Here is a 26,077-nt window from a genome sequence, read left to right on the forward strand (position 1 = left end):
ACCCGTTTGGATGTCTTCTGTCGTGATGTGCGCATTGATATGGCAACGAATGTTCGACCTCTTTGAATTATCTCTTCTTCGTCGTCTTTATCTTTTCGTGCTTGGATCATAATTATACGGCGTGAAGTTATTCTAAACTCCCTTTTCAAATTAGTGTTAAATCCCAATTACTTTGTAAAGTTTGTACATGCGAGACTTCTGGCTACGTCCAAAGCCCATTTTTCTAAATGCCTATAATGAACGATAGAAGCACATTCTCGCATTGCATCAAATATCGCCTTTACGTGCTGCTTGATGATATTGAACTGCAGCGTGCGATTTCCTTTGAAAACTGTATGTCTTTTTCTTTTCTTTGCTCCATAGTCTAGTACGGTTTTAGTGCTGCTTTTAGCCTTCAGTATAGGGTATCTTTCCAGGAGCCTGTCATATGTATTGAAACCTCTGATGTAATGTTCTCGAGTGTGAGGTCATCAAACACCAAGATGACACTTTAGACTCTAAACTTCTATCAGGAGAAGTTTGGACCCCACTTTCACTGCATCCATCGCCTTTTCTCGAACTTGTCGTATCACTACCGCTTGCAGTGGGATGTTTGTCATTATCATCACTTGCGTCGTAATTATCTGTGTGTTAGAACAGTATCTGTTTCCTTCCGGTGATATTATTTTTGCACTGTAATAGACACCAGAAAACACGGGAATTATTCATCTTCTACACCAGTACCATCTTCACGAGCAAGAGTTCGTCGTAACGTCGTTTCAACCATCGCTAAACATTAGCAGGATTGATTACCAATCGCCGACCCATCTGACGCTTCCCTACACAAATAGTTTCACAAAATGGAACTCCACATGCACACTGCACCGTCTCTAATTGTCTCGATTGGCGTAGCAGCAGACAAATGTCGAATGCGGCATGGCATACTCAGCAGCCTGTAACGGACGACGGCAGAGATTTGCAGATAAACGAATATCATCGGTGCAATAAGGGACCTTTAAATGATCCATCAGCGGGTCGTGGTGTAAGTGTGTTCGTTCGAGCCCAAATATTTTCCTTGTTGATAAAGGAACCGTTTGTCTTTTGTGATATGCTAGTACGACATAACGTTTTGTGTGGTGCTGTCCCATGATTTTGTCGCTGTAGTGTAATTACTGTGAATGCGACACCTGTGAAATAGTTCGTCTTGTATTTTGTGAGGATTTGCTGTTTCAAGAGCGAGGTCTCTATAGCGGCCATGTACCTTTATATTGCGAGGCTACTATCTGTTCTGTTGATCTCGATATTTCAAGATGAATGAAACCAGTATACAAATCGTTGAAAATTTTCTTTGAAACTTGAGAAGTTGGGTTTTCCGTTTGGCAGTTTTGAAATGACGTCGTGTTGAATAATTTGAGGTATTTGCAAGGAGCTGTTATTTCATGGCTTTGTAATTACTGATCACATGTAGACGTAGTGATTGTTTCACCCTCGCACCATAATAATGCCGTAAGTGCATGTGTCCACGATTTCGTGCTCTGAGACGCTATAGTACTCGGTATGAAAGTAGGAAAGTTTGAGTCTTGGCGATATCAGTGTTTTGATACCAGGTTCCACATTTTAACGTTTCATTTCCGTCTTCATCCACAACAAGTCAAACAATACCCCATTTCACAAGGACACATTACAGCCAACCGAGTAGTACAGTTACACACTACCTATGTTGTTATGACGCACTGTTTCCACTTAACCGAGTGAAACATTTGGTGGCTTTATATTGACACCACTAAGCGCACGGATCCACACACTGCTACTTCAACTAACAGTAAATTACACTGTGACAAAAGCAAGTATCAGTTGCAGACAAACTGCATGTACGTTCGTTCTGGGAGCATGACATATTGTAATGTATTCTAACTGATTTGAGGCGGTCATCCACTATTCTTTGTCATGATCCAACCTCTTCATCTCACCCAGCATTCTCAGTTATTTCTTAGATATATTCCAGTCTCGGTCCTCCTCTACAGTATCTGGCCTATACGACTCGTAATAGAAACATGGAAATGATCCCCTGGTGTCCTATTATCCTCCCTGTTCTTTTAGTCAGTGTTTTCAATATATTTCTTTCGTCGGTGATTCTGTGCAGAACCGCTTCAGTCGCTATTCTTTTAAGTGCATTTGCTTTACCGCTTATTTCTGTATCACCACATCTCAAGCGCTCCGATTCTCTTCTTTTTCGGTTTTCCCACGGTCCGCGCTTCACTACCACACAGTGCTGAGCTCCTGACATACATTCTCAAAAATTTATTCCTCGAGTTGAGGCCTATATTTGACAGTAGTGAACTTCTTTTAGCGCGGAATGCACTCTTTGCTTGTGTTAGTCTGTTTCTGATATGCTCCTTGCTGCCTGCGGCATGCGTTCTTTCTTTCCAATGTTATAGAGTTCCTTCACTTCGTCATGTGCATGGTCCCCAACTTTGATATTACATTTAGCTTCAATCTAATTTCCAATACTACTTGTTGCTTTAGATTTTCTGTGGTTTACTCTCGATCTATATTCTGTGTTCATTAGACTCTTAATTCCATTGCATAGTTCCTGTAATTTTTTTATCATTGGTAGCCTTTCATTCTGGATTTATTTCCTCTCCGAAACCTTTATTCTATTTTCGTCATTGCTTCTTCGATGTACAGAAAGAATGCGTACCTACGTTATTTCCTTTCTAATCCGAGCACTTCTCTCTCGGTCTTCCATTCTTATTTTTCCCATTGCTTACAACCATTTCCCTGAGAATTTCGAACATCCTGCACAATTTTAATTTGTCGGGCGCGTTTTCTAATTCGGCAAACTCTACGAGAGTGTCTCGGCTTTTTATAACTATTGCATCTAGTATCAAATGCAACGTCAGAATTCTCACTGTGTTGCGTTTACCTTCCCTAAAGCCAAACGAATCGTCATCTAACACAACTTCAATTGTGTTTTTCATTTTTCAGGGTATTCTATATTATTTTCAGCAACTAGAATGCATGCAGTGTTAAGCTGATTGTGCGACAGTTTTAGCACTTACCTCCCTTTGCTATCTTCGGGATTGGGGGATGGTGTTCTGCCGAAAGTGCGATGATACAAAGGCTAGTCATAAAGTCTCTTAGAGTCTACAAATGAACTGGAATAATCATTATGTTGCCAATTCTTCTAATGATTTTAGAAATTCCTAAGGAATTTTATCTATCGCTTCTGCCCCGTTTGATCGCAAGTCTTACAACGCTCTGTCAAACTCTGGCTCTAATATTGGATCCCGTTTGTTTCCAGGTCGAGACTCATCTTCGGTCACGTAAGCAGACAGTTCCTTGCACACGTCATTTTGTTTTGGGTCCTCTAGCGGCGTGCTACGGTACTTCGGCGCGGGGATCCCAATGAGTGTCAGTGCTCAGATGTGTACTGTAAATAAACAAACAATTAATTACATAGCTTTAAGTTCTTGAGGTATAATTAAGACTTTATTACTACCCAGTACTCTTTGCCCCTATTCGCTCTGTCCTCTGCGTTCTGCGTTGAAAAGTGAATTCATTCTCTTTCCTGAACATGTTTGTGTTTCCTTCTTTTCTCGATCAACTGAATCATTTTCTCTGCTAACTAAAGTTTATTCAGTTACCTTCCTTGGTGTTATCCTTGTCTGTCCAACATCTATGACTACCCTTTTCTGAGGTCTGCATTCTTCTTCAACAGGACTGTCCACTGCGGTATTCATGATCGCAGCATTTATAGCCTACTTCCGTATCCCACTTCTTTCCATATTGTTTGGTCCCGACGCTTTTCTTAAAATTCAATCCACTCTTTATTATCATTAAATTGTGATCTGAATGCACAGGGTGACAGTTATTGAACTATATAAAAAAAAACGTAAATTATCTACAAACTCCTGGCCGAGCGGTTCTAGGCGCTTCAGTCTGGAACCGTTTGACCGCTACTGTCGCAGGTTCGAATCCTGCCTCGGACATGGATGTGTGTGATGTCCTTAGCTTAGTTAGGTTTAAGTAGTTCGAAGTTCTAGGGGACTGATGACCTCAGATGTTAAGTCCCACATTGCTCAGAGCCATTTGAACCATCTACAAACTAGGGCGTGCACACACTTTATTCAACATGTAAACGTCACTACAGATATTCGGATTTAGGTTATGATATGTTTGATATGCCTGCCATCATTGGCGATGATGTCGCGCAGATGAACACGAAATTCTGCATGACCCACTGAAGTGTCGCAAAGTCGATGCTGTCGATGACCAACTCAATGGCTGTTTCAGCTCAGCAATGGTTTTAGAGTTATTGCTGTACATCTTGTCTACAATAAAGCCCCATTAATAGGACTCGCATGTGTTCAGACCTGGAAAATATGGCGGTCAATCCAGGCCCGTGCCAGCGGCCTCTGTGTACCTCAGAGCCAGATTGCAGTCTGCAAAGTGCTACTCCAAACACTCTCCTGCTTCGATGGGGTCGAGCTCCGTCTTGCATGAACCGCATCTCATCGAAATCAGGGTCACTTTGGATAATGGGGATGAAATCATCTTCCAAAACCTTCACGTACCGTTCGGTAGTCACCGTCCCATCAAGGAATATTACACCGATTATTCCGTGAGTGGACATTGCGCACCACACAGTCACCCAGTGTAGAGACTTCTCGATCGCATAATGCGGATTCTCAATCCCTCAAATGCGACAATTTTGCGTACTGACGAACCCATCCAAATGACAGTGGACTTCGTCGCTAAACCAAACCATATGCGCATACTAATTTCAATCATGCCCCGCGGCCAACCACACAGTTTGAAGTCCTCACTCTAACCGTTCAGGAGTTATGACGATTATATTTCATATAGTTCAATAATTGTCACCCTGTACATCTGCTTCTGAGTTCAACTTAACACTCCAGTTTCTAAGTTCAAAGTCTCTAGCCCCCCCCCCCCCCCCCCACCGCCCGCCCCCTTCTCCCCGTCCCCATGAACCATTTGACATCTTCCTTCGTCGCCAAGACTTTTTCTACGTATACCGCCTCCTCTTGTGAGTGTTGTTCAGTGCATTTGCTAATAATTGCGACAACTTTTTAGAGTTCTAGGAGTCGTTTTCCTCTATCAATCCTAATACCGAGCCCGTATTCTCTAGTAATTCTGTTTTACTCTCCTTCCAATACTATATCGTTCCAGGCTCCCCGGTTTTCGCCTTCCTTTACATACTTAACCGTCCGTTCAGTGGCATGACGGTGGCTAAAAGTAAAAAGGGCAACAGGAACTGTCCAGAAAAAAAGAACTACCATCTGTGGAAGCTTCAGTGACATGAAATAAGTGTGTAAATGATGTGAAACTCAGAGCCTATTCAAGAATCGAATTTCCTTGTACAAAAAATTTCAAATATCTGTTCGCTTTACAACAAATGAGTTAATTTGTAAAATATTTCACTTTCAGCATGTAAGCGAGAAAAAGTTTAGAAAAGATTTGAAACTATTATTATTTTCAGCCATAATGGCTACGTTTGTGAGCCGTGACTGTGTGGGATAATTATTTATTTCAAGTTCCTGCTACCAGTCACTTTTTATTTTATGCTTAATCTAACATAAGTCGTTGAGTGCTCCTATTATCAAATAAATGATTTATATAGTGTGGGTAATTTACGCCCCGTATTAAGCAAAAGTTACACCGAGCAACACAAAGGGTCACTTTTCGAAAGTCAACAGTTGTCTCCCATCGCAACGCAGAAGTTTGTTGGCTCAAAGGCGCCTACAGCCTTCCTCTGTAATAGTGCAAAAACATTGCACTTCGCGACGTCACCTATGTGCTCGGCGACGCTCCAAACAGCAAGGTGCCGACACATACGAAAAAAAGGCTACAGCTCAGAAGTTCATGTGGGATGTAACGTGGGTTAATGACCTCGCATTGGTACCAAGTTTCACCACAATTCTGTCCAACGCCAACATGGATGTGTTAAACGATGGGCCAGTCGTCACTCTACTTAGCCGCATTTCACCCCTTGTCTTGACGCTTCTGCAAAAGAGGTTATAACAGTGATGCCCAGCACTGAAATGGCGCGCTTTTCTTATAGGTGGCCGAGGAAATCGACACGAAAAGGCCTCAGGGGGTGGCATATAGGGCGTCGATGAGACCACTTCTTCCCTTGAGGCTCGCTGATTCCCACACAGTTCGCGGTCGAATACGACAGATCACAATGCGATGAGCAACAGGACTACGCTGTTGACAATCTTTGATACTGCTAACACCGTCCTGAGGAATCAACCCTTCACTAAGGGCATTGTGATCCTACTATCCCATTAAACGTGATCGCACCCCTTTGGTCTGTTGCACGACCGCAATTTTTGCTCTAGTGTGCAGGGTCAAACACTGCGGACTGTTCAAAACCATCTGACGAAATTTGAAAGTGATCCCAAGTAGCAAAGGGTGGTTACGTGTTTTCAGCCCTCCTGTTTCGCGTCCTGTTGTGGCGTGATCACGGGGGATTTCTAGCCGTTGACGTCACAGACACCCTTTCGACACCATCTAGATTCCTCACGCGTCCATCAGGTGCTAGTTCAGCGACGCAGCATCACTCAGTTGAGGTGGTAGCCCAAAGCACAGCCGCGTATGAAACAGTAAATGGCTGCCTCTGTCAGGGACATTTTTAAAGTGCCCAACAAACGTGCGCATGTGGCAGGGATGGTTTTGCTAAACTGGGAGATCTTAGAGGGATCCGTCGCCGTTTCATTCAGTCATGTGTCAATATCGCTCCCCTCTGTGACCACGCCAGCGGAGGGTGCGAAACAGGAGGGCTGAAAAATCATAATCACCTTTTGTTGCTTCGGATCATGTGGAGCGTAAGGTTTCTACTACAATGAATGTGCTCAATATGCGGGCGAAAGAGAAGTGGACGTGTCATAATCCCGTCAGTGGACCATGAAGCGTGACGCCAGGCCGAAATGGAAAGCAACACAGGTGCTTGTAAGGGATGGAACATGGATTCCATATCCTTTGCTGACGCAACACTTGATACTACTTTAGGGATGTAATTGACTGTGAAGCTTGCTGCCATCTGCTGTACAGCAGGTGATATGCATCTACTTCTCTGCGCATACTTCCTATGATGACAAACCAAAGACCTATCTGTATACAGTTGACTAACTGATAGACAGTGGTGTGACAGTGCTTTCACTAAGCCTCATGCCAACTGATCTGTGATGATGGCTGACTAAGTGTAAGATGATATCCTTAAAGGTGATTTATAATTATTCATAACTAGTTCTTTCACCAAGGCATTTGCCCGTGCTTGTGTCCAACATTTATATGAACACACCTCTTCCTCCTCCCCTTCTCTGTGTCCACCTCTCCCTCCCTCTGGCTATCCACTTCATCCTTTCACCTCCATCTGTCTGTTTCCTCCTCTCCATTCTCTCTGTCTCTTCATCTCCTCCTCACTCTCTCTTTGTCCATTTCCTCCACCTCCTCTCTCTGAACATATCTTCCTCCCCACTCCTCTTGACCATATCCTCATCACCCTCTCTCTTTCCATCTCCAGGTCCCCCTCTTTCTTCCCCATCTGAACATCACCCCTCTACACCTTCCACCTGCCTCATGCACCTCCCCCTCTCGCTGTCTATTTCCTCCTCTTCCTCCCTCTGTACATCCCCTCCTCTATCCATCTCAAGCTGTCCTCAGCCTTGCTCATCAATATGTGTAGCTCCTGCAATACAGTTCAATAAAGCAGGCCAACACATTTGTCATGCAGGGTGAGCTACTCATCAGGGGCTTGAAAATACTTTATTTACCCCTGACATATAGGCTACCATGCAAAGGAAGTCGATAAAGTAGCCCAATACTTCTCCTACACGACATGACTCTCATGCAGGGCAGCCTGTTTATTGGGGCTCTGATAACAGTTTCTTGTCCCTGACATGTCGGCTGCCATGCAAAACAGATTGATTTAGCAGGCCAACACTGGTCTCATACAACATGTGTGTTGTGCTGGGCATCCTATATGCCAGGGGCTGGAAAAGACAATTTTTTTCTGATGTATCTGCTATGGGAGCTAGGAGGTTATAAACCCCACAGTGCTGATACTTGTAAGGCCTGCTGTTTCAGTGACATATTTCATTGAAATCGATCCAGGGGTTTGGGAGGAGATGCCAGACATACACACAGATACTCTGCTTTATATAACAGATAGATTAATTACTGGCTTGTGGCGTCATTGAGTGCCATAGGTAATTTCATCTATTAGGGGTTCTGGATATAGTTATCAATGGCATCTGGGGCAGGAAAATTGTAGAACTCCAAAGCAATAGCCTCTATCATTCTGTATTTCAACAGAAGATGTTCTTCCATGTACAGAAAGGGATATCTAAGACAGGCAATACCTGTGATCTACCTAACATGCCTCCCATTAACAATTTTTGTGAATTTGTTGAATGGCAATTAGCTCATGAGGACTGTGAGGTTGGATTTGGATAGAAGCTATTACAGTTGCTTAGACACACATTCAATATCAACTTGATGTGATTCCACATTGTGGAGAAAATTTTATCCTGTTAATGCCTATTGCTTCTGGGTGAGTAATATAATTTACTTGCAACATATATTCAGACAGATTTTCATATCACAAAAGGCTAGGTGTAGAATGTATTTAATTCTTGAAAGTTACTTTATGCTGTTGTGCGTTTCATAAACAGTCATGTATACAACTAAGGGAACGTTTTGTGTTGTATAAACGAATATCCAGAGACGAATTTTCTTTCGATTAGAAAGGAATACTGCATGCACAATAATGAATAAATTTCAGCAAATAACTTACAATTATCGATAAGAGGGATTTTTTTTAATACGTCCACATTCATGCTGATGATGTTGTTGAGGTTTGCTGCAATGTGTGTGCAGTTCATCTGCATGTTTCATCGCTCAGGGAATGGGTGTTGTGTTGTCCTAATCATCATCATTTCATCCCCATCGACGCGCAAGTCGCCGAAGTCGCGTCAAATCAGAAGACTTGCACCAGGGGAGCGGTCTACCCGATGGGAGGCCCGCGTCACACGACATTTTTTTTATCAGTATGCTGAGGGGAGGGAGGATAAGAAATAAAGGAATTGTTCATTTTTGTGAAAATCTTAGTAACTGGAAATAATAGATGTTATTTGTTTGTTTGAATACGATATAAACACAGGAATGGAAGATCTTAATGTAAGTGGTTATAAATTGCCTGCCTGTTCATGTGGCCACAATGTGGATAAAGGAACAGTTGTTGCATTCATAAAAAGCAAATGTAAATACAGTAATACAGAACTAAGTAATTTGTATATGGATTGGGTTATAGATGCATGAGTTTGTGAATTAATACTGGGACATGTGATTCTTGAGATTGTCAAAATATGCAGAATACCCATTGGGTAACAGGGAAATTTTCATGCACTATTTTGATAGTTTGTTGTTCTGCTTGTCAGGCCGAAAGACAGGGTTATTAATTTGTGTTGATTTTAACTTACATTTTACAGGAAAGGTAGCATACAGAATGCTGTTAGCCACTTAAATCAGTTTCACACGTCCATATCCTAGCTGCTCAAGATGGTAGAGCTGTTATAGATAATATTCATGCAACAAGTGGTAAATAGATTGCCAGATCACGATGGACAGTCAGTTGTATAACATAACTTATCTCTGTGCGCAGTTCAAACACACTCAAAGAAAACATTGAGACAGATTAATGCCAAAACAACTCAAAAATTTAAAGAAAGCTTAAAATATGTTGATTGGGTTGAAGTTTAGAACAACTCAATGCCAGATGCAGATTCAACGCATTTCACAATGAGTTTGTATCTATTTTTGAAAGTAATTTTGTTAAAAAGATAATTAACTGCAGTACAACGCAAAAAAGCCATGTACAAAGTAGCCAGAACAAGTAATGGTCCAGAAATACTTTCACATTATGAACAGCACAGCAACATACTAAGAAAAATTGCAAAAAGTTTTAAGAGTATGCACCTCTTGTCTGAAACTGAGAGATCAACCTATAAAATCAAATCACGGAAAGAAGTCATAGAAGGCAAAGTTATATTTCTGTTACAAAGAATGAGAGAATTCTGATAGACAGTTCATGTGTAGTGGACATGTTTAAGAATTATTTTTAAAAAATTGGTGGGAACGATTCAGAAGAGAAAGCAAAACAAGGCATTGAAAAAGCGATACAAAGAATATTCAGTGAAATAAATATTAAACTCAAATCCCCATCTGAAATATTGTAGGCCACCAAGATTCTAAAAAGTAACAGTTCGTATGGGGCAGACAATAACTCTTACAAGCCACTAACAAGTTCTGGACCTATAACATATAATATTATTAATCACTTGTGTGCTGCATCATTAAGTCATCGTGTTTACTCAGTCGTTTAAAATATGCCAATGTTAGGCCTCTCTATGAGGAGGATGACGCCTCACATGTTGATAACAACCATCCAATGTTACTCCTTACATCATTTTCTAAACTTTTTGAGAAGACAATATATTCTAATGTTGTCACCAAAGTGTGCAGTTATGATATACTTAGTAACTCACATTTGGGTTTTTCTGTGACTTATCGAACGCATTTGACTGTATCAGTCGTAATAGGTTTTCGTGGAATACATATTTCAGCGCATGTCCATTTAAGAAACAAAATGGAGGAAGCTACTCTATGCTGTTCGAGTAATACAAGGAAAGAGGTCACATCATCTGCATGGGGGAAAAAACTACAGTGGGATGCCCACAGGGTTCGATGATTGGACCATTATTCTCCTTGCTTTATGTTAATGATCCACTATTTTATTTAAAACAGGGGGTATAATTAGCCCTGTTTGTAGGTGATACAAGTGTTTTCGTGAAACTAAGCAAAGAAGCATCAACAGCGAAATTATTAAATAATGTTTTTGTCAAAGTTACTGACTGGTTTTGCGCCATATGTGCTAGCTTTAAACTTTGGAAAAACACAGTTCATCCAATTTTGCACTGTCTATTAACCTAGTTTATCAACAAGAACTGATAAACAGTTCTAAGTTATGAGGTACGCATATTGATGAAAACTTGAACAGGAAACGCCATGGTAAAATGTTTAGGTCCGGCTATTTTTTGCTATAAGAATAACTGCTAGTATTGGGTACACAAAAGTCAGTAAGTTAACATATTTTGCATATTTAATTCACTGATCTCGTATGGGATAATACTGTCGAACACGTGAATTCTTGAGTAGAAATAAATAGCGATTTACACAGAAAAAATCTGTAAATACTATATAATTTTTATTTTAACTTGTGGTCTCTATTTATTCAGTGGACGCGTTCCATATCGTAACGTTCATCGTGAATATGACCTATGGAAAATGTAACTAATTAACTAACATGTTATTGCAAATGTGTTTTATGAGAAGTGAGTACATCGCTAAACACGACTGTGGCCTTTTGCACGAGAATGAGTAGACTGGCGCTGTGAATGCGTGGCAGGCAGACTTGTAACTTCCTAGATAAATTAGTACTAACTCAGGCGAAAGGTGGAATCGATTTAGGCGCTCCTGAAGGATACCAAGGTCGGCAGCAGTCGCTATTTTACCTGCTCTCGAACACGAACTCGGCCTTCTGAGCAAACGTGATTTCTGCACCATGCATGCCTGGCGTGCTGACACAAAGCAGTGCTTCTAGTTTATTGCTCACTACAGGCTTCGATAGAAGACTGTTGTTAGTTTATGCCGTTCGATACGTCAATTGATACAGTACGTGGAACAAACTGAAGTTGCTTTAGTTAAGTGAGACTATTTGCTCAGAGTGATTCCGGAAAACGTCAATGCATACGTAAATACATGAAGCTTTCTTTGCAGGAGATCGGTCGAGCGCTGAAACCTTGAGTATTTACTTTTACTAGAATGCTAGTAAAACAAGTGTGCTAAATATAGTTCTGTAATGAGCTTCTTTTGATACGTTGCAGTGAAAACAATAGCTGGAAGAGAAATGGCTTATCTCGCAACTTTGTAATTCTTCGGAAGCCGAAACGGCGGATGGAGATGTTGTCATTGTTATTTCATATGTAACATAAGAGCATTCGTTCTCTTCAGGTACTGAATGCAGTACGTATTACAGGCTCATTTGTGTTGCACACCGTCCTATTTAATGTAGCAATTTTTGCAGCTCTAACGTCACGTAAACAAGTTGCAACGCAGTTACGAGGCATTGTAAACACCTTCAGCAGTTTATTACCATCTAGAAAAGCAGTTCCAAGTACTGCATTGACTTACTGTGACAGGATTGCTTGCTTATGTTGTTATCAGTTGTTTCAGATGGCGACTTGGCGTTTTGTTTAAAAAATGTTGTAACACACACAAACATTAGCGCTTGATGAAACCAGCAGATCATTTTCGAAAATTGTCTACTTGAGTAAGCTAACAATAAAGAAAAAGATGAGGTGCAGTTTTCTGTAAGACGATAATTGAAACATGTTCGACAAACCGAAACCAGTAGGCCGGCCGAAGTGGCCGTGCGGTTAAAGGCGCTGCAGTCTGGAACCGCAAGACCGCTACGGTCGCAGGTTCGAATCCTGCCTCGGGCGTGGATGTTTGTGATGTCCTTAGGTTAGTTAGGTTTAACTAGTTCTAAGTTCTAGGGGACTAATGACCTCAGCAGTTGAGTCCCATAGTGCTCAGAGCCATTTGAACCATTTTGAACCGAAACCAGTAAAAAGTGTAATAAAGACGGTTAGCGGTCTGAAAAGTATACAGTGTTCTATGAACAATACAAGATGTTTCAAGAAATAACACCACAGACACATTCAATAGTAACTCCGGTAATTTGTAGGAGTATTAGGTATAAAATGAATGACACAAAAGAACCAGGAGAATACTTATTAACTCATATACACCGAAGAGCCAAAGAAACTAGTACACCTGTCTAATATCGTGTAGGGCCCCCTCGAGCATGCAGAAGTGCCGCAACACGACACGGCATGGACTCGACTAATGTCTGAAGTAGTACTGAAGGAAATTGACACTATGGACCACGCAGGGCTGTCCATAGATCCGTAAGAGTACGAGAGGGTGGAGATCTCTTCTGAACAGCGCGTTCCAATGCATCCCAGATATGCTCAATAATGTTCACGTCTGGGGATTTTGGTGGCCAGCGGAAGTGTTTAAACCCAGAAGAGTGTTCCTGGAGCCACTCTGTAGCAATTCTGGACGTGTGGGATGTCGCATTGTCCTGTTTGAATTGCCCAAGTCCGTCGGAATGTACAATGGACATGAATGGATGCAAGTGAACAGACAGGATGCTTACGTACATGTCATCTGTTCGACTCGAATCTAGACGTGTCAGGGGTCACATATCACTCCAACTGCACACGCCCCGCACCATTACTGAGCCTCCATCAGCTTGAACAGACCCCCTGCTGACGTGCAGGGCCCATGGGTTCATGAGGTTGTCTCCATATCCGTACACGTCCATCCACTCGATACATTTAAAACGAGACTCGTCCGACCAGGCAACATGTTTCCAGTCATCAACAGTCCAATGACAGTGTTGACGGGCCCAGGGAAGGCGTAAAACTTTGTGTCGTGCAATAATCAAAGGTACACGAGTGGGCCTTCGGCTCCGAAAGCACATATCGATGATATTTAGTTGAATGGTTCACACTCTGACTGTTGTTGATGGCCCAGCATTGTAATCTGCAGCAATTAGCGGAAGTGTTAAATTTATGTCACGTTGAACTATTCTCTCTAGTCGTTGTTGGTCCCGTTCTTGCAGGACCTTTTACGGGCTGCAGCGATGTGGGAGATTTGATGTTTTACCGGATTCATGATATTCACTTTACTCTTGTGAAATGGTCGTACGGGAAATCACTACCTCGGATGTGCTGTGTCCCATCGCTCGCTCGTGCACCGACTGCAACACCACGTTCAAACATACTTAAATCTTGATAACCTGCCATTGTACCATCAGTAACCGATCTAACACTACGCCAGACACTTATATAGGCGTTGCCAACCGCAGCGCCGTATTTTGCGTGTTTACGTATCTCCTTATTTGAATACGTATGCCGCCCGGGGTGGCCAAGCGGTTCTAGGCGCTACAGTCTGGAACAGCGCGACCGCTACGGTCGCAGGTTCGAATCCTGCCTCGGTCATGGATGTGTGTGATGTCCTTGGGTTAGTTAGGTTTAAGTAGTTCTAGGGGACTGATGACCTCAGATGTTAAGTCCCATAGTGCTCAGAGCCATTTGAACCATTTTTTGAATACACATGCTTGTACCAACTTCTTTGGCGTTTCAGTGTATTTTTTAATTAAAGGATCGAATAATTTCCAACAGTCTTAATAAATTTTTTTAAATACACAATCGTTTGTGTTTATGTTCTAATTGTTAATTATGAGTCATGTTTCCGAGAAAAAATAATTCTTTTTTAAATTCTATACTTGCCGCAGGGCATCTAAAATTTGGAAATTTATGGTAAGGTCTTATGGGATCAAACTGCTGAAGTCATCGGGCCATAAGCTTACACATTACTTAATCTAACTTAAACTAACTTACGCTAAGGACGACGCACACACCCATGCCCGAGGGAGGACTCGAACCTCCGAGGGGGGGAAGCCGCGAGGGCATCTAAACCCTAAAAAGTTGTAAAACGCCAGGATATCGCTGACATCTTGCCGTTATCAGTCTGTGTGTTCGGAGCTAGTATCGAATCAATTTGTAATAAATGGAGTAATTAACTATGCCTAATTTCTGTTTTTAATTTCAATGTGAATTCACTTGCAATTTTCAAATTTAGTTTCAGTAGTTGGTGTGGTTATTCATACATCGCGGCTTTCTTGATGAGAATAGAAATGTTTATAATGTGAGTGAATTGTTTGTGTACTGTGTTAATTTTCATTCATCAGCCCTTTCCCCTATCACTGCCCCACTCCGCTCCCTATTCTCCCCACCTTCTTCTCCTTGTCCACACAAACACACACACACACACACACACACACACACACACACATACACACACACAAACACTCACGGGAGTGAGAGAAAGAGAGGGAGAGGAGAGAGAGAGAGAGAGAGAGTTCTGTGGATCTCTATTACCAGCAAACATGACAGCGGCAGCTGATTCATATTTACATTTAATTTGTATGTCTCTCACCACATCGTTGTGCTGAAATAACATACTCAACAGTACTGGAGTAGCAGGTAGTCACGTACGTAACAACTGTAAGATTGTCGGGAAAATGAGTTCAATTAACTGATGGTTGATATAGTCATAATCCACATTTACATAGTAATTATGATGAAACTGCATTAGTAGTTATCTGAATTATGAAGGAATTTAGTTCCATCAATAAATTGTGTTAATAGAATTAATCGGTAACTGTTATTTGAAATGTAGTCCTATAGCAGTCCTAAACTCGAAGTTTGGTTCAACATTCACTAGGCGTGGTTCACGTGTAGCTGACACGTTCTTGCTTTCATCCTACTTGAAAACTTCTTCGCCGTGCCATTTATAGGGAAAACTACCGTGTAACGTCGAATACGGACCACGATGCAGACATAAGTATGGCCAAAGTTAAAAGCTGTGGTAAGTCCGGAAGAAATTCTACATCTAAATGGAGCTTCGATTCTTCTATTCTCTGGAGTTTTAGTCAGACAGTTAGCTGTTGAACCACCAAACTACACGGTTTTAACCACTGAAAAAAGCTTAAATTATATTACTCATGGTACTTCTCTCTCAAATGTCTTTTCGTATTATTACTGTGGTGTCACCGCCAGACACCACACTTGCTAGGTGGTAGCCTTTAAATCGGCCGCGGTCCGTTAGTATACGTCGGACCCGCGTGTCGCCACTGTCAGTGATTGCAGACCGAGCGCCGCCACACGGCAGGTCTAGAGAGACTTCCTAGCACTCGTCCCAGTTGTACAGCCGACTTTGCTAGAGATGGTTCACTGACAAATTACGCTCTCATTTGCCGAGACGATAGTTAGCATAGCCTTCAGCTACGTCATTTGCTATGACCTGGCAAGGCGCCATTATCATTGGCTATTTATCTTGTGATGCATGTACCGTCAGACCGATGTTCACCAATTATGGATTAAAGTTAAGTATTCCAGCAGCTACGTGTTATTTTTACTAGACTCAACCCCTTTAACTGTTCCAGACCTCACGCCAGCCTGCGTGAGCTTAAACGCGTGCCTTTCGGCTACCGGGCATAGTGGCTCGGCTGTCTTGCCAAGTCACAACAATTACTATACTCAAGAGATTCAACTGACTGCAAATGAGAACCTACTGAGATTGATCCACGTCTGTATACAATGTGTATAGAACGTTCTTTTCCAACAGTTAAGTATTAATGGAGAAGGGGAAGGATATATCTTTTACATAAAAATAGCTATTAACGTACCATTTTTCTGCTAGAGGTGCTTGAAAGATCTGTAGCCAACCAAACTGTGGACCAGTATCCATTATTGTTATTACTGACTGACATACATCTTTATGTTATGTTTCTGTCAGCTGTATTTCTGCCTGCTTCGTAATCGAAATTATTTGAAATGTTCCACCGGCAGTTAGACTGTTTACGGTTTTAACTCGATTAGGCTACTCTGCACGCTTTAAAGTTCGTGTTGGGGAACTATCTGAACATATTTTCTACAATCGTTGGATGAGAGAGGATGACCTCTTCCTTTTATAATAATGATCTACCGATGGTTTCCCTTTTTGAGGATATTGAGAACCCGGTGGTCGAGACGCCGGTGGATATCCCAGAATCTACCTAACTGCCGCAATGATTATTTTTAAGGCGTCTGGCTGTTTTAAGCGCGTCGGAATATCATTAGTACTCAGTTGTAATTTGCGGTTTTGTATGTAGGGAAGGTAGTTCAAAAACAGTATAGTGTAAACTATAGGGTAGTTTGAGCACCACGTGAGTGATGCGCGTCCTGATCAGTATCATGTATCAGGCCCAGCGAAATTTGGATCCAGAAATGGTTCACTATTTCCCCTGTTTGAACTCTGCAACTTAACAGGATGGTAGAGAATGCTCAGTCCGGAACCGCGGGACTGCTACGGTCGCAGGTTCGAATCCTGCCTCGGGCATGGGTGTGTGTGATGTCCTTAGGTTAGTTAGGTTTAAGTAGTTCTAAGTTCTAGGGGACTGATGACCTCAGATGTTAAGTCCCATAGTGCTCAGAGCCATTTGATCCATTTGGTAGAGAATCTGAGTGCCCTTTCATTGTGCACTGAAGAACAAGAATCGAGATACTCGAAAAAGAACTGTAACGACAAAGTTTTTCTAATCAGAAGTGATGATAATTTATTTTACTTTCTGGCGGACGTAATCAAAAATTTTTATTTGATGACAAAATTTTTAGAAAATACAATGAAAAACATAAAAACCAAATTACCAAAACGAAATTTAAAAATCCTATCTGTTCTGCTTAACAGAGCATACTGTAAAACAAATTATTAAACAGAGTACGGTCCCTGCCTATGTCAGAGCATGTAATGCACATAAGATGCGTTGTCATAATTATTAAAAGGATGTATATACGAGCGCTATACGGAAAGTAAAGTCCGATCTAGCACAAAATGGAAATAGAGGCGAAAATCCGATAAAGCTTTTTCACATTTGTGTTGGGCAGTGTCTCTAGTATGCCGGTCGATCACGTCACATCGTTTTCAGTTGTGAACGCACAGTGTGCACGTTGAGTCTCCCACCAAGTATGAGGGCCTGGTGAGAGATTTTGCATGATGTCATGCAGCCCACATAACTCTCATGCGCTTCCTTCTTCATGAGAATAATTGAGGCTTTCAGATCAAAAAGGGAATTTTTCATCAGTTTTGGGGTATGAGTTATCACTGTAGTTGTAAAATGGGACTTGTTCAATTATTTTTTTCCCTGTCCAAACCAGTGTTGAAATTTCATTATGTGCAGAAGACGGACTTGTCAAAGAGACAAGTCCCTACATCGCTTAAAAGAAGTTGAGGCGCGATGGCAGCACTGCAGCTTGATACAGTACACGAAGTATTTGAGTAAACTATTTAGTCAACATGCGTCTCTTTTTCCCCCAATAGCGGTGGAATGGTGAAATATGAATTTCCTCTTGTTACGACTGGTATAGTTCCTCATTTTCATAACGTACCGAGAGCATACATGGACATCAGTTCTCTGAAACCTGAGAAAATACAGGATGTTTCAAGCATGATTGAAGCTGTCCCTTTGCATTTTTGTGAGTATTTTGATAAGAATATGCCATTAACAAAGACAATGAATCTGAAAGTGAAGTTTGAGACAGTGAACAAGAGTGACAAGCTTATGAACATATGTATGTGTCAAAATAAACGTGGTTGTTTCATAAGTAAAAAATATGGAGTTAACGCCTCCATGTTACAAGGCAAGGCACTAAAATGGATATTGTCTTCCTTTATATCGTCTATTTTCATACGTATTGTTTAGTTATGAATGTTTATACAAATCATAGGAATGTGTATGAATGTGCTGAAATGACTAAAAAGAATATTTCGCTTGAAAATAAAAAAAAAATTGTTGCACGGTATTTATGATAAATGAGTGTTGTTTAAATCGAAAAGGGAATATGTAAGTCATTTTCCGTTACCATTTTCTGTTATTTGTCTTTATTCTATGATTACAGATTTTGGTATAAGAGTCTTCCTGATGAGCTTATGGGACTAACTATAAGATTTGGGAATAATACTACTCAAGATTATACAGTTTTTTCAATACACCCGAAACTTATTGCCAAGTGACATGTCCCTCTTTTCATCTCAACACCTCGATTGTTGGCCGCTCTCTGCAGGGGCAATGAAGATGCTCCTGCAGAGTTTTCGATGGGAAGTGTTTGACCAAACACAATACAGTCCATAATTGGCTTTCTCTGAGTTTCATCTCTGCTTACATGAACCACTGGCTATGAAGAAAAACGTTCTGGCGCAGATAACGAGCTCTAGGTCAGCACAGAAAAGAGGCGGAAAGCACAGGCGGCTGTCGTTTATGACGAGGGTATTGGAAAGTTGGTACAACGTTACGACAAGTGTCTAAATCGGAGCGGCGGCTATGTACAGAAGTAGCTGAAAGGTGTAGCTAATTGATGCAAATAAAACATTTGTGATTTCACTGTGGTTTCTGTTCCGCGACCGATAGGATCATACTTCCCGAATAGCCTTCGTAGATGATATCAGATCTCCTCCCTCTTCCAGCGGTACATGGACTGCCCTTTATACGTGGTTTAAAAATATGTCATTGTCAGTATTGCCATGTGGAAGATACAAGAGTGTCATAATATTATGTATATATTAGAAGGATAAGAATTGGAAAATGACTTACGTAATAGCAAAAAAGCCATCTTTTAAGGTTTTCCAGTTGGGAAATAGAAAGAAGGAAAAGCAGGTTTAAACGTTAAAACAACTAGAACTAGTGCAATATGCATATATAAGAGAGCATATCGTAGAAAACGACTATTGGTAGCGCCTTTCTTGCAGCAGCAAGGTGATAATGTTGCTTGTCATTTGCATGGCGTCATCGAAGCCGTTCGGGCAGGGCGTCAAAGTACCTCACAGTACGGGTATACGAAACGTTTCTTGTGGAGTAGGAATCGCATGGTGCAGGTAGACCGTGACTTTGTGATCAGGTAGTTTCCCGGAGTACTGGGTGCAAATTTCATAGATTTTTGTGCTGGCGCATGTTTCACTAGGCTCAGTTTTCGTATATCCGAAAGCAGCAGTTGCGTGGGTAATCCTAAGGTGGTCATTAGGAGACATATCGTTGAGACGCTGCCACGGTTGTGTGCGTTCGACCGTACTTTGACGAGTTTTACGACCTATTCTACATGCTGCACTTCCAAGAAATTCTTCTACGAAGACGTGGCTGTAAGCAACTATTTCCTCGGACACTGTTTGTCTCTCAGGTTAAACGGCTCTAAGGATTGATCGTGAGGACGGTGTAATTCATATTTTAAGTTGTGAGTTAAAAATGAAGATACTGAGTACTTAGGATGCTAAAGACGAAAGAGTAAACGAGTTCTCGTATCTTGTAATAAATGCCTAGAATTAGAAAAATTTAGTCGGAACCATCAATAAATCAACCAAATTTGAAAAGTATCATTCTAATAATAGGGCTTGTCCTTACTCGTGTCGCAATAATGCATGTTGTCACTCTGGCATACATGAATGATGTCGTGCAAATAAGCACTAACTTTGCAGATAAATTAAAAAGATGATTTCGCTCTATATGAGCATTACTCCTCTTGATCCAACGCATCACACGGCACGCCGCCACTCTCATTGATATATCTGCAATCTAGAGGACACATAAAGTAATTTTAATTCGTTAGACATCTGCTCCTGGTCTTTCTGTTCACGATGTGGTATTCTTAATATAGTCCATGCAGATCACTAGAAAAAAGTCGTGCTTAATGGAATATAATGCATCAAAAATGATCCCATAGAAAAAGACTGTTCAGATTTGTACTGATAAGATATAAGTAACATTAGACAACAAAGTTATGGAATTTACTAGAAAAATAACTGCACTTCAGGACAAAATGGTTCTTTGAAAAGTCTCGTAAAAAAGTAAGAAAAATGGTTTTTTTCTTAAACAACTCACCTTGCTTCTAGACATAATCCCTTTAGGGATATACACTTGCTCCAGCGATCCTCCAGCTTTTTCATCCCATCGGAAATATAGGTTCTGTCAAACACTGCAAAATGCGCGCTGACTGCAGCTATCACGTCCTCATTTGATGAAAATTTATTCCCAGCAAGCCAAAGTTTCAAGCTACGGAACAGGGGGAATTCACTTGGGGCTAAGTATGGTGAACAGGGAGGGTGAGGAACAAGTTCGAAGTCCAGTTGACATACTTTCACCATTGTGGTCCCTGATGCGTTGTCTCTGATGGTGCATTATCCTGGTGAAAGAGCACTTTTTTCTTGATAACCTTGGTCTTATTTTCAGCCAACGCAAGTTTTAACGATCCAAGAATGAAGCATAACAGGGTCCAGTTATGGTCCTGCCTTTTTCCGAGTAATCTATGAAGATTATTCCTTAGGAATATGGTATTTGGCTTCTTTGGTGCACTTTTTGATGGCGTTTTAACTCTGGTGTGTAATGAGGAACAGTCACAAATCAGCGCAAAATGTCTTTCCAATTGCGATTAAACGTCGCTAGACATGGTGTTGAAATGGTATGCCGGATGCGCTTTTGGTCGACTGTGAGCAATCGAGGCACCCTCCTCGCACATAGCTTCTTCATACCTAATTCTCTGTGCAGGATATTATGCACTCGTTCAGTTAAGATGCCTACAGACTCAGCAAGCTCACGAATTTTTATTCGGTGTTCTTACATTACCATTTCACTGATTTTCCATTGTGATGACGTCAATTGCACGACTGGAGGCGCTTCGTCTTCGGCGCCTGTCCGGCCACATTCTAATCCATTAATCCAAAAGTAAGTAGTGTTCAATCATGCAGCAGAGTCAGTGTGAACTTCATCCAGTTTTGTGTTGATTTGTGCCACAGTCCAACCTTTCAAACGAAAAAGTTTAATAACAGCACGAAACCCAGTTTTCTCCATTTTTAGTCGCAGTCGACACACTGACCAATTCATACGGCTGTCAACAGTGGACTCTACATTGTTAAAATCCTTTATACAACCCTTGGAATAATCAAGCTTACTTACCATGAAGCCGCAACAAAAATGTTCCATACTTTCATGGAAATTTACACAGACTTATGAAACCACCCTCGTATTCATCATCCTTCTGGCGAAGTAAAGACAACTTCTGCTCCAAGGAAGCGATATTGTGCATACGGAAGATACAAGCGCAATCCAACACTTGAACTTTATGAAACATGCAGAAAACTACGGAACAAAGGGAAGCAAAACGTGCGTAACGTAAAAATCAGCCATGTCCATTCCGTTGTATACTGCGAGTTGAATGCTTCAGCTCTGTGGATAAACTACGTAGCCTTGCCCTAGAAAAGATAAAATCTGTTGCCGTTTTTCAAGCATCTGCAGGCGAATTAAACGACTACCTCTCTCGACATCAGTCCGCTCTTTGCTTGCGAGAAATTTTCATTCATCACAGTTACAAAATAGCACTTCCGCACTTTTTCTTAAAACTTGCATCCACAAGCACAGTTCTGAAAGCCACCGCGTAAATTTTTTCTCAGGTTGTAGGGTAGTGACCATAGTCGCGATTAAAAACGTAACCGAAAATGATATTTCGGATCTGATAGACAAATTCAGTTTGCCTCTCATTAGCGGTACATATCCTACTAAGTGCAAACAAAGATTAATTTAACCTACGTGCAGCCAAGAATGATAATCCAAAATAAGCTATAGGTTACAGTCTGTTCAGCATATAACACACAGTATCAAAAGCTTTAGGAAACGTTGTATGTGATCAGCCACAGACTACCTTGTTACACCGTAGAGCCGAGGAAACTGGTACACCTGCCTAATATCGTGTAGGGCCTCCGCAAGCACGCAGAAGTACCGCAACACGACGTGGTATGGACTCGATTAATGGCTGAAGTAGTGCTGGAGGGAACTGACACTATGAATCCTTCAGGGCTGTCCAGAAATCCGTTGAGTACCAGGGGGTAGAGATCTCTTCTGAACGGCACGTTGCAAGGCATACCAGATATGCTCAATAATGTTCATATCTGGCGAGTTTTGTGGCCAGCGGATGCGTTTAAACCCAGAAGAGTGTTCCTGGAGTCACTCTGTAGCAGTTCTGGACGTGTGGGATGTCGCATTGTCCTGTTTGAACTGCCCAAGTCCGTCGGAATGTACAATGGACATGAATGGATGCAGGTCAGGATGCTTACGTACAAGTCATCTGTTCGAGTCGTATCTAGAGGTACCAGGGGTCCCAAATCACTCCAACTGCGCACGCCCCGCACCATTACAGAGCCTCCACCAGCTTGAACAGACCGCTGCTGACATGCAGGGCCCATGGATTCATGAGGTTTTCTCCATATCTGTACACGTCCATCAACTCGATACAGTTTAAGATGGGACTCGTCCCACCAGGCAACATGTTTCCAGTCATTATCAGTCTAATGTCAGTGTTGACGGGCCCAGGGAAGACGTAAAGCTTTGTGTCCTGCAGTCGTCAAGGGTACACGAGTGGGCCTTCGGCTCCGAAAGCCCATATCGATGATATTTCTTTGAATGATTCATACGCTGACAATTGTTGATGGCCCAGCATTGAAACCTGCAGCAAGTAGAGGAAGTGTTACATTTATGTCACGATGAGCAATTCTCTCCAGTGGTTGTTGGTCCCGTTCTTATAGGATCTTTTACCGGCTGCAGCGATGTGGGACATTTGATGTTTTACCGGATTCCTGATATTCACTTTACACTTGTGAAATGGTCGTACGGGAAATCGCTACCTCGGAGATGCTGTGTCCCATCGCTTGTGAAATGGTCGTACGGGAAATCGCTACCTCGGAGATGCTGTGTCCCATCGCTCGCTCGTGCGCCGACTATAACACCAAGTTCAAACTCACTTAAATCTTGACAACCTGCCATTGTAGCAGCAGTAACCGATCTAACAACTTCTCCAGACACTTGTTGCCTTATGTAGGCGTTGCCGACCGCAGTGCCGCATTCTGGCTCTTTAGACATCTCTATATTTGAATAGGCATGCTTATACCAGTTTCTTTAGCGTTTCGGTGTATAATAATGATGATAAATATTAAAGGGACCTCAGAAAACGCCATTTCACAGCAACTGCATTCATTAATGGGTTCAAATGGCTCTGAGCACTATGGGACTCAACTGCTGAGGTCATTAGTCCCCTAGAACTTAGAACTAGTTAAACCTAACTAACCTAAGGACATCACAAACATCCATGCCCGAGGCAGGATTCGAACCTGCGACCGTAGCGGTCTTGCGGTTCCAGACTGCAGCGCCTTTAACCGCACGGCCACTTCGGCCGGCGCTCATTAATGGGACTACTAATATCAAACAATAGGTATATGCGAAGCGACCATATCGACATCAGTTTATTTCTATACGGTGTCTGATACCATTAATTTTGATATCTTGCTTTTGAAACTGAAACAGTTTAATTTCTTTAACACTGTACTCAGGTCGTTCGTTAGCTACATGAGAAACAAATATCAACGAGTCCTTCGTCTGTTGGCGAAATCATCATGGGAAAGTGTGCTCTCATTGTCATCCGGGGTTGAGCCCTTGGCCCGCTGCCTGGACTGTGAATCAATGCCACCACATGTTTGCTATATTCGTCTGAATATGACCTGTATGACGACGTTATCTAGCTATGCTTACATTCCAGTCTAAGTGTATCGTCACACCTGTATCAGATGTGAATGATGATCTTTGATCAGTATCGAGATGGGTACAAAACCTCTGACTCAAACTAAAACACAGGTGATCCTTACGTTACACCGAAAGTTGTTCAATCAACGTTTTAGTGAAACTGTTCCTGTGATTCAACTAAGCTGCCCATCTCCGATATTTTCTGAACTCTTTAAGAGATTACAATTCTGTTCTAATGTTCATTTAGATGAAAACAGAAAACGGTTTAGAAAAAAGTTCAGAAAAAAAGAATGGTTCAAATTGCTCTGAGTACTATGGGACTTAACAGCTTAGGTCATCAGTCCCCGAGAACTTAGAACTACTTAAACCTAACTAACCTAAGGACATCACACACATCCATGCCCGAGGCAGGATTCGAACCTGCGACCGTAGCGGTCGCGCGGTTCCAGACTGAAGCGCCTAGAACCGCTCGGCCACGCCGGCCGGCGAAGAAGTTGGATCACGAGAAAGAATAGTGGAGGACCGCCTCAAATCAGTTAGTATGCATTACAATATGTCATGCCCTATAACGAATGTACATGCAGTTTGTTCACAACTGATACTTGCTTTTGTTACAGTGTAATTAACTGTTAATTGAAGTAACAATGTGTGGATCCGTGCGCTTCGTGGTGACAATATAAATCAAATAACGCATAGTATTTTTATGTACCTACGTATATTAATTTGAGAGATGTTGGTATCAATTTCGCTTTTTGGAATGGAACTACATTAATTTCTGCTGCTGGTATAATACACTACCTAGTCAAAAGTATCCGGTTAACTTTTATATGGGATGTGTTCACCCTTCTCCTTTATGTCGCCTTGTGCTCTGGTGGCGACATTTCAGTTAGGTATCTGAATGTCTGTGGAGGAGTGGCAGCCAATTGTCCCTCTACAGCCGAAAATAGAGGAGGTAGTGGTGTTGGACGTTTAGGTTTGCAACGAAATGGACCATTTGACTCAGATTCTGGACAGGTCAATCCAATTCAGGAACGTTATTGACCACAAACCAGTGCCTCATAGATGCTGCTTTACAGCATGGTGCATTGTTATCGACCATCTGACTCATCCCAGAAATATTCCACTGGGTTCATGTAGGGATTCTGGGCAGGTCAATCCAATTCAGGAATGTTGTTGACCACAAACCAGTGCCTCATAGATGCTGCTTTACAGCATGATGCATTGTTATCGGCCATCTGACTCATCCCAGAAATGTTCCATTGGGTTCATGCCGGGATTCTGGGCAGGTCAATGCAATTCAGGAACGTTACTGACTGCGAAGCAATGCCTCATAGATGCTGCTTTACAACAGGGTGAACTGTTATTGTAATACAAACAGTCGTCGTCTTCGAACTGTTGCTGTACTGTACGCAGTACACAATGCTGTACAACTTCATATCATTCTCCATTCAGCGTTTTCTTAAGCGCAATAAGGCGACCACACCCTAACCACGAAAAACACCCTCATACCGTAACTCCACCTCCTCTATACTTCACTTTTGGCGCTACACATGACGGCAACTAACGTTCTCCAGCATTTGCGAAACCCATACACATCCATCAGATTGCCACTCCAAATCACTCATTTCCAGTCATCCATTGTGCTGTCGCGTCGCTCTTTTTGCACCACCTCAAACGTCGCTTAGCATTGACTGCAGAAATTTGTAGCTTATCAGGAGCTCCTCGATCATTATAACACATTCTTTTTAATTCACTACGCATAGTCACTGGGCTAGCTGTACTGCTGGTAAC

General features: G+C 41.9%; 1 long non-coding RNA gene across 1 annotated transcript in view; it reads left to right on the top strand.

Moving 5' to 3' along the window:
* Window positions 1-3,299: 3,299 nt before the first annotated feature.
* LOC126470657 (uncharacterized) overlaps window positions 3,300-26,077 on the top strand; it is a 433,459-nt gene continuing 410,681 nt past the window's right edge. Inside the window, exon 1 of the long non-coding RNA XR_007586272.1 lies at window positions 3,300-3,393. This is a non-coding gene — a long non-coding RNA (uncharacterized LOC126470657). The remainder of the gene's footprint in view (window positions 3,394-26,077) is intronic.

This window comes from Schistocerca serialis, chromosome 3 (assembly GCF_023864345.2).
Source record: "Schistocerca serialis cubense isolate TAMUIC-IGC-003099 chromosome 3, iqSchSeri2.2, whole genome shotgun sequence".
Classification (NCBI taxonomy): domain Eukaryota; kingdom Metazoa; phylum Arthropoda; class Insecta; order Orthoptera; family Acrididae; genus Schistocerca; species Schistocerca serialis.